The sequence below is a fragment of the Rousettus aegyptiacus genome, unplaced genomic scaffold, assembly GCF_014176215.1.
Source record: "Rousettus aegyptiacus isolate mRouAeg1 unplaced genomic scaffold, mRouAeg1.p scaffold_m13_p_6, whole genome shotgun sequence".
Taxonomy (NCBI): Eukaryota; Metazoa; Chordata; class Mammalia; order Chiroptera; family Pteropodidae; genus Rousettus; species Rousettus aegyptiacus.
In genome coordinates, this window is record NW_023416309.1 from 36,330,699 (window position 1) to 36,343,909 (window position 13,211).

A 13,211-nucleotide genomic window follows, 5' to 3' on the forward strand; every position below is an offset into this window, starting at 1 on the left:
GTCTATTTTTTTGTTTGTTTGTTTCATTGACTTCTGTCTTATTTTCTTATTTCTTTTCTTCCACTTACTTTATGTTTCTATTGCTCTTTTTTCTCTAGTTTCCTAGGTTGGAAACCTAGATTATTGATTTTAGATCTTTCTTCTTTTTAAATATGTGCATTCAATGCTATAAATATCCTTCTAAGCACTTTTTTTTGCTGTATCCCACAAATTTCAATGTCATATTTTAACTTTCATTTAATTAAAAACATTTTTAAATTTCTCTTCAGACTTTTTCTTTGACTCATGTGTTATTTAGAAGTGTATTATTTAATCTTCGAATATGTTGGGATTTTCCAGTTTTCTGCTGTTGATTTTTAGTTTAATTCTATTGTGATTTGAGAGCATACTTTGTATGATTTTTATTCTTTTAAATTTATTCAGGTGTCTTTTATGACCCAGAATGTTGTCTATCTAGGTAAATGTTTCTTGTGAGCTTGAAAAGAAGATTATATATTCTACTGTTGTTGGATTATGTTTTCTTTAACTGTCAGTTAAATCCAACTGATGGTTGGTGCTGTTCAGTTTAACTCTGTCTTTACTGATTTTCTACTTGCTAGATCTGTCAATTATTTATAAAGCTGTGTTAAAGTCCCCAAGTGTCTTTGACTCGCTGTTGTTAGGCTCATATATAGATAAATGTTATGTATTCTTGGAGAATTGACCCCTTTATCTTTATTTATATGCCACTTTACCACTGATAATTTACCTTGTTTTGAAGTCAGATTTGTCTGATATTACTGTAACCACTGCAGCTTCCTTTTGATGTATATTAGCATTGTGAGTCTTTCTCCATCTTTTAGTTTTAATCTATCTGTGCCTTTGTACCTAAAGTGAATTTTTTATACACAATATAAAGTTGGATCTTGTTTTTTGTTTTATTCACTCTATCAGCTTTTGTCTTTTGATTAGTGTATTTAGAACATTCACATTAAAAGTGATTATTGCTATAATTGGATTAATATGTATCATGTTTGCAATTATTTTCTATGTTTTGCACTTGTTCTTTGTTTCTTTTAAAAAATCTTGCCCTCTTTTCTCTTTTTCTGCTTTCTCTGGTTTTAATTGAGCATTTTATGATACCATTTTTTCCCTCTTCTCTTAACAGCCAATTATATTTCATTTAAAAACATGTTTAGTGGGTACCCTACAGTTTTCAGTACGCATTTGTAACTACTTCAAGTTCACTTTCAAAAAACTGCGTACCGCTCCACGATTAGTGCATGTACCTTATAACAGAATATTCCCAATGCTTCCCTTCCATTTCTGATGACATTATTGATGTTCCTTTCACTTATGCATAAGCTGTAATCACCCAATACATTGTTGCTTTCTTGTTTTGAATAGTGTCTATTATATCAATTAAAAATAAGAAAAATAGAAAGTTTTATTTTACCTTCATTTATTCTTTCTCTAACACTCTTCCTTTCTTTATGTAGATTCATAAAGTTTCTGACCGATATAATTTTCCTTCTCTCTGAAAAATTTCTTCTAACATTTCTTGCAAGTCAGGTCTACAAGCAACTAACTCAGATTTTGCTTTTCTCAGAGTCTTTATTTTTCCTTAACTTTTGAAGAATAATTTCATTGGATACAGAATTCTAGTTTAGCTTTTTTTTCTTTCAACACAAAATATCTTGTTTTACTTTTTCTTGCTTCATGATTTCTGCAAAATAGTCCTATGTAATTCTTATCCTCATTCTTCTTTAGATAAGGTGTTTTGTCCTCTAACTTCTTTCAAGATTTTCTCTTTATCTTTGGTTTTCTGCAGTTTAAATATGATAGATGTGGGTGTAATTTTTTTGGTACTTTTCTTGCTTGATGTTCTCTGAACTTTCTGTATCTGTAATTTGGTGTTTATCACAACCTGGAAAATTCCCAGCCAATATTACTTAACATCTTCTCATTTCTCTCTCTTTTCTTGTTCTAGCATTCCCATTATACATATGTTACAACTTTTGTCTTTGTCTCATAGTTTTCAGATGTTCTGCTCCAATATTCTTCATTTTTTTCTCTGCATTTTAGTTTGAAAAGTTTCTATTGATGTATCTTCAATCTCAGCATGTTTAGTCTACTGGTAAGCCTTTAAAAAGCATTCATTATTTCTATTATAATGATTTTTATTTTTGATATTTTTATTTGATTCTTTCTTAGAGTTTCAATCTGTTTACATTACTCATCTATTCTTGCATATTATTAACCATTTCCATTTAATCCCTTAGCATATTAATCATGATTATTTGAAATCCCCCAAACTCTTCTATATCTACATAAGTCTATTATTTAAAAATTTCTCTTTCTTCAGACTATTTGTTTCTTCCTTGCCTTTTAGTACACCTCATTATTTTTTGTTGAAAGGAGGATATGAGTATTGGGTAATAGGAACTCTAGTAAATAGACCTTTAGTGTGAGGGCTTATATTCATCCGGCTACAAGTTGTACTGTGTTTACTATTTACTACCATAGCTGCACATGTCTGATCCTTCAATTTCCTCTAATGTGCTTGATTTTAGTCTCTCTTGTTGTGTCTGGGTTTTGTTCCTTCTCCTACTAGTTTTGAAAATTTTTTTAAAGTACCTTTTAAAAAAACTACCCTTTATATTTAATCAAGCATATTTAAGTCAACAGAATCTACATGTTATCACCATCTTTATGCTATTTGTAAGGAATAGAAAGACCATAGAATGCTTTAATTGAAATCAGTCCCCTCTGATATGTTATTGTTATCCAGGATCTAGAATTTTTTATTATATTGATTTTTACTATTAAAAATCAGATATTGTTGTTATTGTTTTATACAGTCAATGTTTCTTTAGACTTACCTACATGTTTACTTTTCTTTGTTTTTGCTCTCGATTCCTTCTCACTCTCAGATTTTACTCTCAGAATCATTGTCTTTCTTTTTAAACTGAGTTTTAAAAGTTTCTTGAATGAGGGTTGATTGATTGTAAACATTTTCAGATTTTGTCTTAAAAATATCTTTAGTTTGTTCTTGATGTTAAAAGATTTTTTGCTTAATATACAGTTAGGTTTTTAGTATATTCTTTCAGTCTTTTATGAGCAATGTGCTATTGTACCCTTGAGAAGTCATCATTCAGCCTAATTGTTGCTCTTTTTTTAAATAATATGTTTGGTTTCTTTTTTTCTGGCTGCATTTAATGTTTTTCTTTCTCATTCTTTCCTTCCTTCATTTTCCTCCTCCTCCTCCTCCTCCTCCTCCTCCTCCTCCTCCTCCTCCTCCTCCTCCTTCTCTTCCTTCCCCACCCTCTGTGCATGTGTATTGTTCAGTTTTGCCATACTGTCTCTAGGTATAGACGTCTTTCCATGTCTTATTTTGGATTTTCTGGACTTCCTGAATCTGAAGATTGGTGTCTTTTCATCAGTTATAGACATTTTTTAGACATTGTTTCTACAAGTATTGCCTCTCCAGTACTTTCCCTGTTCTTTTCTTCAAGGACTCTGGTTAGACATGTGCTGGAATTTCCGCTCTTCCTTATATTTTAGTTCTTTTCATGGTTTTTATTTTTTTGAATCTTAATCCTGTGTTCAGGAAATATCTTCAGATCTGTTTTCTACTTTACAGTCACCTTTTCATGAATTTCCAATACATAGTTGAATACAGTTTTTGAGTTTTAATGTTAAATTACTATATTTTTATTTTTTAGAAATTCTGCCTGGTACTTTGTAAATTTCTCTTGTCAGTTTTGATAAACTCTTGGCTTCTTTCCTTGAGTGATTTTGTCAATTTTTAGCATATGCAACCATGTTCATAAAAGGAAGAATTAGTCCCATGGGGCTGAGGAGACAAACAAATAGAACTTGAGGAACAAAATTCCACAGCAGAGAGAATCAAAGGAAAGTGATTCCAAAAATCTGCATGCCATCTTTCCTCAAGATATTTGCCAATTGCAAAGATTATGTGCATAGGACAAAATTCAATAAACCTAGTATAAAGGAGCATCTTTGACACTAAAGACATGAACAGAGATTCAGAAGTTGTAAGGTGCCAGGGAGACAGAGGGTAAAAATTGGTAAAAGTAAAGAAACTATCTATATACCTTAGGCTTTTAGAAGAGATCACAGACAAGCTATATCTTAGGAGTGAGGACAAAAAACAGATCATCTTTAACAAAGCCTAAAGGCAAGCTTAGATAGTATTATGATGATCCACTTGTACCACATGTGTCTGCCAAAAGAAATTCAACTGGCTTAGGAAAGAGATAGTGTCATTCAAAACCTTTACATTTTTAATTCACGAGGTCTGATATCTAGTAAATCTTATGAGGCATGCAATAAGAAGGTCCAAATAACCAAAAACTGGATTTAAAACACAATATAAATATCCCTACAAGTGATTCATATATTAGAGTTAGCAGAGTATTTAAAATAAAAATGATTCATATAGTCAAGAAAATGAAGGAAAATATGGAGAATTTCACCTGCTGGTTGGAACCTATTAAAAATATCAAATAGTGATTTGGGACTGAAAAAAATATATAACTAAAATTGAGAAGATGATGGGTTTAACAAGAGATTAAACACATCAAAACAGAGAATAAGTTGATCAACAGATATATGAAAAGATACTCAATGTTGCTAATCATCAGAGATATGCAAATTAAAACCACAGTGAGTCTATGGTCATGCTACCCTGAACAAGCCCAATCTCATCTGATTTCGGAAGCTAAGCAGGGTTGGGCCTGGTTAGTACTTGGATGGGAGACTACCTAAAAAGACCAGGTGCTGTAGGTAAAAAAAAAAAAAAAAAAAAGCCACAACAACACAGTGAGATATCATCTCACACCTGTCAAAATGGCTATCATCAATAAATCAAAAAACAAGAAATGTAGACGAAAATGTGGGGAAAAGGGAATTCTCATACACTGTTGGTGGGACTGTAAATTAGTACAGCTACTATGGAAAACAGTTTGGAGGCTTCTCAAAAAATTAACAATAGAACTACCATATGACCCAGAAATTTCACTTCTAGGCATTTATCTAAAGAAAACTAAAACACTAATTCAAACATATATATGCACTACTATGTTTACTGCAGTGCTATTTATAATAGCCAAGATATGAAAGCAACCTAAGTGTCCATCAATAGACTGTTGGATGGAGAAGATATAGAACATATATAAAATAGAATATTACTCAGCTATTAAAAAAAAATGAAATCTTACCATTTGCAATGACATGGAGGGACCTAGAGAATATTATGCTAAGTGAAATAAGTCAGACAGAGAAAGACAAATATGACATAACTTATATGAGGAATCTAAAGAACAGGTGGCCCCAGGTAGAGCATAAGCTACAACTGAACATTGCCTGTGGCAGCAGGGCCCCTTCCAAAAGCCCTGGCACCAGCACGCCTGGTGGCCAGCTTTGGACTCAGCCAGAGAACCACCTGGGTCCACAACCGAGGACAACATACCCAGAGAGAAGACTGGGCAGGCACCAGAGCCCTGCTAAAGCAAATTCTGTTCCGGAGGGTCAGACACTGAACGACAGCTTCTCCACTATAGTCACAACAAGTCCTCACAACCAATCAGCCCAAGAGTCAATCCCTCTTATTTATGTATAAATAGCAACCAAAGATCAACTATAACAGGAAGGCACACACAACACACATAGGGACACATCTGGAGCACCCAGCTCAGGTGACCAGGGAGACTGTGCTCCTGGGACCCACAGGATGCCTTCTACATAAGGCCACTCTACTAAGATCGGGAGATATAGCAGCCCTACCTAATATATAGAAACAAGCACAAGGAGACAGCCAAAATGGAGTGACAAAGAAACATCTGTCAAATGAAAGAACAGAACAAAGCTCCAGAAAAAGAACTAAACAAAATAGAGACAAGCAATCTAACAGATCCAGAGTTTAAAACGCTGGTTATAAGGATGCACAATGAATTTAGTGGAAGAGTACATGAACTCAGTGAGTGCTTTAACAAAGATAGAAAATGTAAAAAAGAACCAGTCAGAAATGAAGAATACAATAACTGAAATGAAGACTACATTAGAGGGAATCAGCTGTAGATTAGGTGAAGCAGAGAATCAAAGCAGCAATTTGGAAGATAAGATAGAGGAAAACTCCCAATTAGAACAGTGACAAGAAAAAAGAATACATGGATGGACCTCAAGATAATCATGCTAAGTGAAATTATCTAGACAGAAAAAGTTGAAAATCACATGATATCACTTATATGTGGGATAGAAGCCTAAAAACAGCAGATGAATAGGACAAACAGAGACTCGTGGACATGGACTGTAAACTAGTAGTTACTAGAGAGTAAGGGTGGGGGAGGAGTAGGTAGATAGATGATTAAAGGGGGCTATATATGGGAGAGGAGGGAGAGGGTGAAGTGGGTAAAGGTGATCAAATATATGATAGCTGAAGGAAATGACTTTGGATGGTAAACACAATAGAATATACAGATGTCAAATTAAATTATATAAATTAAAATTATGTAATTATATTAACCAATGTTACCCCAATAAACTTAATTTAAAAAATACAAAAAAAAAATGAGAGTAGTTTAAGGGGCCTTTGGGACAACATCAAGCATACTGAAATTCACATCCTAGAGGTCCTGGAAGGAGAAGAGAGAGAGCAAGGAATTGGAAACCAATTTGAAGAAATAATGACAGAAAACTTTCCTGAACTGATGAAAGAAATAAACATACAAGCCCAGGAAGCACAGAGAGTTCCAAACAAGATGAATCCAAATAAGTCCACTGAGACGCATCATAATTAAAATGCCAAAAAGTAAAGATAAAGAGAGAATCTTAAAAGCAGCAAGAGAAAAGCAGTTAGTGACCTGCAAGGGAGTGCCCATAAGACTGTCAGCTGATTTCTTAATAGAAACTTTGTGTACCAGAAGAAGTTGGAATGAAATAGTCAAAGTGTTGAAAAGCAAGGACCTACAACCAAGAAGCAAAGCTATCATTTAGAATCGAAGGACAGATAAAGAGCTTCTCAGACAAGAAAAAACTAAAGGAGTTCCTCACCACCAAACCAGTATTATAAGAAATGTCACAAGAACTTCTTTAAGAAAAAGAAGAAAACAAAATATCAGAAATATGAGTAATAAAATGACAATAATTACATATCTATTAACAATTACTGCCGGAGACCAGCTCCAGCCAATTCCAGGGCTGAAGGATACGTGGAATTGGTGAAGGAAAAATGACAGGGAGCGAGCCTTGATGCAAGGCAGTTTTATTTTTTTTTTATCTCCCCGAAATGTAGAGGTACAGAGTTTTTAAGCCCAAAATCCCATTCTTCATTCTGTCTAAACATAAAGGTCTATTTTCCTTCTATTCATTACCTGTCGACCCACAGTTGGGTATGCAAGCGGAGTTACAGAAGCAGAAAGCTTGTCTAGATTTTAATGTTCCTATGAACAAAGGCCTATGTTCTTATAGCGATAGTCAAACAGTAATTTCTAGTAAGAATCATTATTTCAGCCACTACATCCCCCCCAGCCCACCCAAGGCCTTTGTGGGCCTAACAGGGGCCTTCCACGTAAGCACTGACACAGTGGCCTGCTCAGAAAGTAAATCTTGCTTTCTCCTTTGATCAAGTTGTTTGATTAATTCCTTATTACTCATATTTCTTTGTGCCCCATTCTCGGAAAATTTGCCTTTCCCTCTATCACCCCCCTCCTCTCCCAAGAACGGAACAGTAATCAAAAGAATACATAATTTTTCAATATAGACAATACAGAGGAAAGCAACAAGCACAGATGACTCTAGCATCACTTGCTTTGCAAGCGACGCTTCACTCCTGCTGCAACTGTGTCAAACAGCTTGAGGTCTGTGGCCTGAGGCAACTTACTTTAAATGTAAGTGGATTAAATGCTCTTATCAAAAGACATAAGGTGTCTGAATGGATAAGAAAACAAGACCCTTACATATGTTACCTAAAAAAGACTCTCTTCAGATCAAAAGACACACTCAGGCTGAAAGTAAAGGGATGGAAAAAGATATTTCATGAAAATGGAAACAAACAAAAAGATGGGGTAGCAATACTTATACCAGACAAAATAGACTTTAAAACAAAGGGTATAACAAGAGACCAAGATGGACTCATTAATTCTGCTTCTGGGTATTTATCTGAAGAAACTCAAAACACTACTGCAAAGGGATATGTGCATCCTTGTGTTCACTGCAGCATTATTTACAACAGCCAAGATATCGAGGCGATCTGAATGTCCATCAGTGGATGAAAGGATAAAGAGGTGACACATATTTACAATGTAATATTACTCAGCCATTAAAAAAGAATGAAATCTTTCTATCTGTAAGAAGAATGGACCTAGAAGGTATTGTGCTGAGTAGAGTAAGTCAAACAGCGAAAGACAAATGCCATATGACTGCACTTACATGTGGAATCTAAAGAACAAAATACACAAACAAAACAGAAACAAACTCATTGATACAGAGAATATTTTGATGGTTGCCAGTTGGGAGGGTGTTTGGAGGGGTAAGTGAAAAAGGAGAAGGGAGTAAGAAGTACAAATTGGTGGTTACAAAGTAGTCATGAGGACAGATAGCATAAGGAGTATAATCAATAATTTGTAATAATTTTGCATGGTGTCAGATAGGTACTAGATTATCAGGGTGATCACTTTGTAAGTTATATAAATGTCTAATTACTACATTGTACACCTGATACTAATATAATATTGTTTTCAATATAATTGAATAATACATATTTTTTAAAAAGTATGCATTTAAAAAAAAAAAGACATATTACCCTCAACAGAACAAAAATGGATAGATAGCTGTGACTTCTCAATAGAAAGAATGGAAGCCTGAGATGACATAAAGATATCTTCAATGTGGTTCAAGAAAATACCGCTAACATGGATTTCTATAGTAAATGAAAATATCCTTCAGTAATGAAGATGAAACAAATCCATCTCCAGTCAAACAAAAACTGAAAAAACTTCATCACCAACAAATCCATACTAAAGGACATAATAAAGAGTATACATATAATTTTTTTTAACCAGAAGAAAAAGGATCCCAGATGGAAGCTGATAATTGCAGACATCATGGAAGCAAGTAAATCTGAATTGATTATGTATGTATAAAGCAGTAATGACAATGTCTTTTGGAGTTAAAATATGAAGAGAATAAAAAAACATGAACAACAATTAAAATATATAGTGCATAAGTCAGGAAAGATGGGATTGAACTGAATTAAAGTGTTTTCATTGTCCAGGAGTAAGATAAAATACCAATATATATTAGATACTAATAAGTAAAAGGTGAATAAGGTAAACTATTGGCAAAACACTTAAAGAAAAATAAATAAATAAACAAACATAAATAAATAAATAGCAAGTTGATAAAAGACAGAAAAAACTAGTAAAACACCCAATCGATTCAAAAGAAGAAAGGAAAGGGATAAAAAGCACAGAAAAGGTAGGAAAAAACAAAAAACAAATAAGATAGTATTAGTAAGACGGTAGATTTACGTTCACAAAGAGCCAAGAGTATGCATAGCAATTTGAAAGAATAAGAAGGAAAAGGTGAGAAGTTCTCATCCACATACTAAGACATATATGAAATAATTAAGACTGTCTTATTGATGCAAGTATACACAAATAGAACAAAAATGGAGAATATATTTAAAGCACATTTCATCTACCAAGAACTCATATCCAGAATGCTATATCCAAAGAACTCCTGTAAATCAGTGACAATCAAATTGAAAAATAGGCAAAAGGCTCAGACCCCTCACAAAAGAGAATCCAACTAGCTAATGAATATATAGATGGCTACTCAATGTCATTATTAAATAATAGAATGCAAAGTTAACCACAGTGTCAAGTATTGGTGTGCATGTGGAACCACTAGCACCCTCATATGTTGCTGGTCAGAATGCAAATTAGTATAATCGCTTTAGAGACAATTTGGCAACATATGCTAAAAGTAAATATATACAATCATATGACTGAGCAGGTTCACTCCTAGGTATATAGCCAACATAGATGTGTGCATATGTGCAACAAAAGACATGTTTAAGAACACTCATAACAGCATTATTTATCATTACCCCAGATTGGAAGCTGTTCAATTGTCCATCGATAATAGAAAGGATAAGTACATCATGGTATATTCATACAAGGTAAAAATTCACAGCAATTTAAAAATAATTATCTATTGCTATGCAAGAAAATGGATAATGTAATGCTGAATGAATAAATACACAAAAGCACACAACCATATTGTATGATTTCGCTGTATATTGTAATAAGAAAAATGGCTGAACTAATTTATGGTGAAGAGAAGTCAAGAAAGTAATTACCTCTGTGGAGGGGAGAGTGTGTAGTGATTGGGAGAGGCATGAGGGTGTTTTCTGAGGTGCTGGCAACTTTTTGACCTCTGTGGTGATTACTTGGTTGAATTCCCTTTGAGAAAATTCATTGCATTATACATTTGTGATTTGTCCACTTCTTTATGTTTTCTTGTATTATTTATTCAATAATTTAAGTGTTATTTTCTGGAACTCCTATAATTAGATGTAAGATTTTAATTTTTGTATTTTTCTGCTTTTTAATTTTGATCTTTTTCTATTTTGGGGAGACATTTTTTACAATTTTATTTTTGAAACAGTGTATTGAATTATTTAGAACATACTTTAAATTTTCTAGCATTCTTGGCCTCTGGATATCCTTTTTTTTTCTATTTAGAATTTCTGATCTTCTTTCACAGATACAATATCTTTTCTTATCTATCTGGGGATATTCTAGTTGCTTACTATAGTTTGCTTTCTTCTGCTTGGTGTATAAACTCTATTTGGAGTTACTTTTTGTTTTTTGTTTTTTAACCACAAACTATCTATATTTTTAGAGACTTTTCTTGAATTTCTGGCTCTCCTTGGCTCCCTAAAATTTTTATTTAAAACTGAAGCAATTAATTAAACATTGACTGGGCTGGTTATTGCCTGCAGAGCTTTATTGAGAATCCTTATAGTTTTTTTCTTTAGCTTTTCAATTTTACTAGAGGCAGAAAAAGCAACGATATAATTTCAGTCCACATAGGGGCATTTTTTTCACTTAATTCTGTTGGATCTTTGCCCTTTCTCTTGAGGACAATTCCTTTTTGTATATCTCTGGTGTTCTGGTTTTGAGAAACATTAGCAGTCTTGGTGATAGGATTAAAGTGAAGACCTATGGTCTGTGAACATATTTCTTATTCTCAGTCGATTTATTCGCTAAATGTAAAACAGACTCTCAGGATAGTGTCTCTCTTTTCTACTGTAATCTGGCCATCCATTTAGGTTCCCTCTCCTATTAAGAAATCAAAGAAATAAAAAATGGCTTGATTATGGGGTCTCTTTCAGCTTCCCTCTCTTCCCTTTATGCCAACTTTAAAAACTGAATACAAATAGCAACATAGTCAAAGGCTTGATCATCTAGGAAGTGTGAGCTGGGAGGAAGCTGGCAGGGATGCCTACCCTAAAAAATTCTTATCATGACCTGTTGTAATGTCTAAAATCTCACCTTTAAAATTGTTCTGTTGAATCATTTAATATTTAAGAATGTCCCATTGAACTGGTCACTCCTTGAAGGAACATGCCTTATTTATTATAGCATAGTTTCTGAAACATAATAGGTATTAAGAAAGTTTCTGCTGAATAAATATTAAATTTAAAAACATTGTGAAGAACATTGGAAAGGGTAACACTTGAAGCTCTCATTCAACTAACACTTGTTTGATAGATTGGAAAGAGTAATCAACCTATGTTATTCTTGACCAATGAGTGTGACCACTTTAAGCTAGATCATCCAGACTCTTGGTATCTCAATTTTTCAAATTCTGTTTGCACTTGATTTTATTAGTAGAGGTAGAGAGTCTGGATTTGAGCTGAGAGATCAGCAAAAAGGAGGAACCATTTCTAAGAGATTCTAGCTCTTCAAGTTAAGCATTTAATTTTTTAATTATGGTTGTAACAGTTACTACTTATATAATGCTTGTGATATACCAAGCTATGACTAAAAGCATGCTTACATTTTTGTAGATGCATATATAATCATGTTATAACTTTATCACAGTATGGTGTTTTCTATGATTCAGAGGTTGTGAATCCCTAGAGTGAAATGTAATTCCCACTTATATATTATTTTTAGGGAAAAAATTCACTCTCTTAAAATGATCTGCTTTAGGACACAATGTCCATGAATTATATATTAAAAAGCAGAAAAATGTGTGTAATCAAGATGAAACCTTTGTGACTATCGCCACCATTATTTCTTCTATCATTTGCATTGTGGGTGCAATGGAGTTGATTTCTCTCTTCAGTGTACTGTGTTAGTTATGCCTTGTATAACTCTGTGAAGCTCACAGGTTAAACCCTCTCAGCTAGTAAATAGTAGAGTCAGGTCTTCAGAGAAATCAACTATTTAAAGCTTTAATTTAGATGCCCTATCCCCATTAACTGTCTTTCTCAAGTACAAAATATTCAAGAATTCTTTTTTAAGCTATGATTTAACTTTCGTTTGTATTTTCTTTCTCTCTTTTAATCATCTTATCTTCCAGTTTTACTCTCTTTACCTGTGCTAACTTCAATGTTCAAAATCTAAAAAGATGGCAAGAGAGTGGGTGGAGGTTGTGTGATACAGATGGAGGAAGAAAGCGGAGGAGAGAGAAGGTGGGGGCCAAATAACTTTATTCAGTAAAAAATACACACACTCCAATTCCTTCATAATGTATATGCAAGTTTGCAAAGTTTTGTAGGTGAATATACATGTATGAGTAAGAATGAAGTCATAACGTGAATACTACAGAGAGGGGTACAATTTCTTGATCTGAAAAACAAAAATTACTACAAAATACAAAACAACTCTATCCAAGTCGTTATTAAAAAAAATTCCTATCCTCTCTCTTCTATGATATGTGTGAATGTTTGACTTTGCATGGAAACGAAGAAGGAGCTAATGCTTAATGCAAAATAAAGTCCATTTTGTAAACATATTTCTCATTTCATGATGGCATCCCTTTGGTATTTATGGAACATTTCTTCTGCTTTGTTTTATAAAGACATATGAGCACAAAATATATGAGCACATCTAATGTTGATTACCTCTCATTTGCATTTTCCAGGAAGAATTGTGTAGACCAACAGAAACAGTAATAAGAAAATTCCCTAGAGA

At 33.4% G+C, this 13,211-nt stretch overlaps 1 pseudogene; it reads left to right on the plus strand.

Moving 5' to 3' along the window:
• The first annotated feature begins 4,672 nt into the window (after positions 1-4,672).
• On the plus strand, positions 4,673-4,791 carry LOC118604732 (annotated as a pseudogene).
• The last annotated feature ends 8,420 nt before the right edge of the window (positions 4,792-13,211 follow it).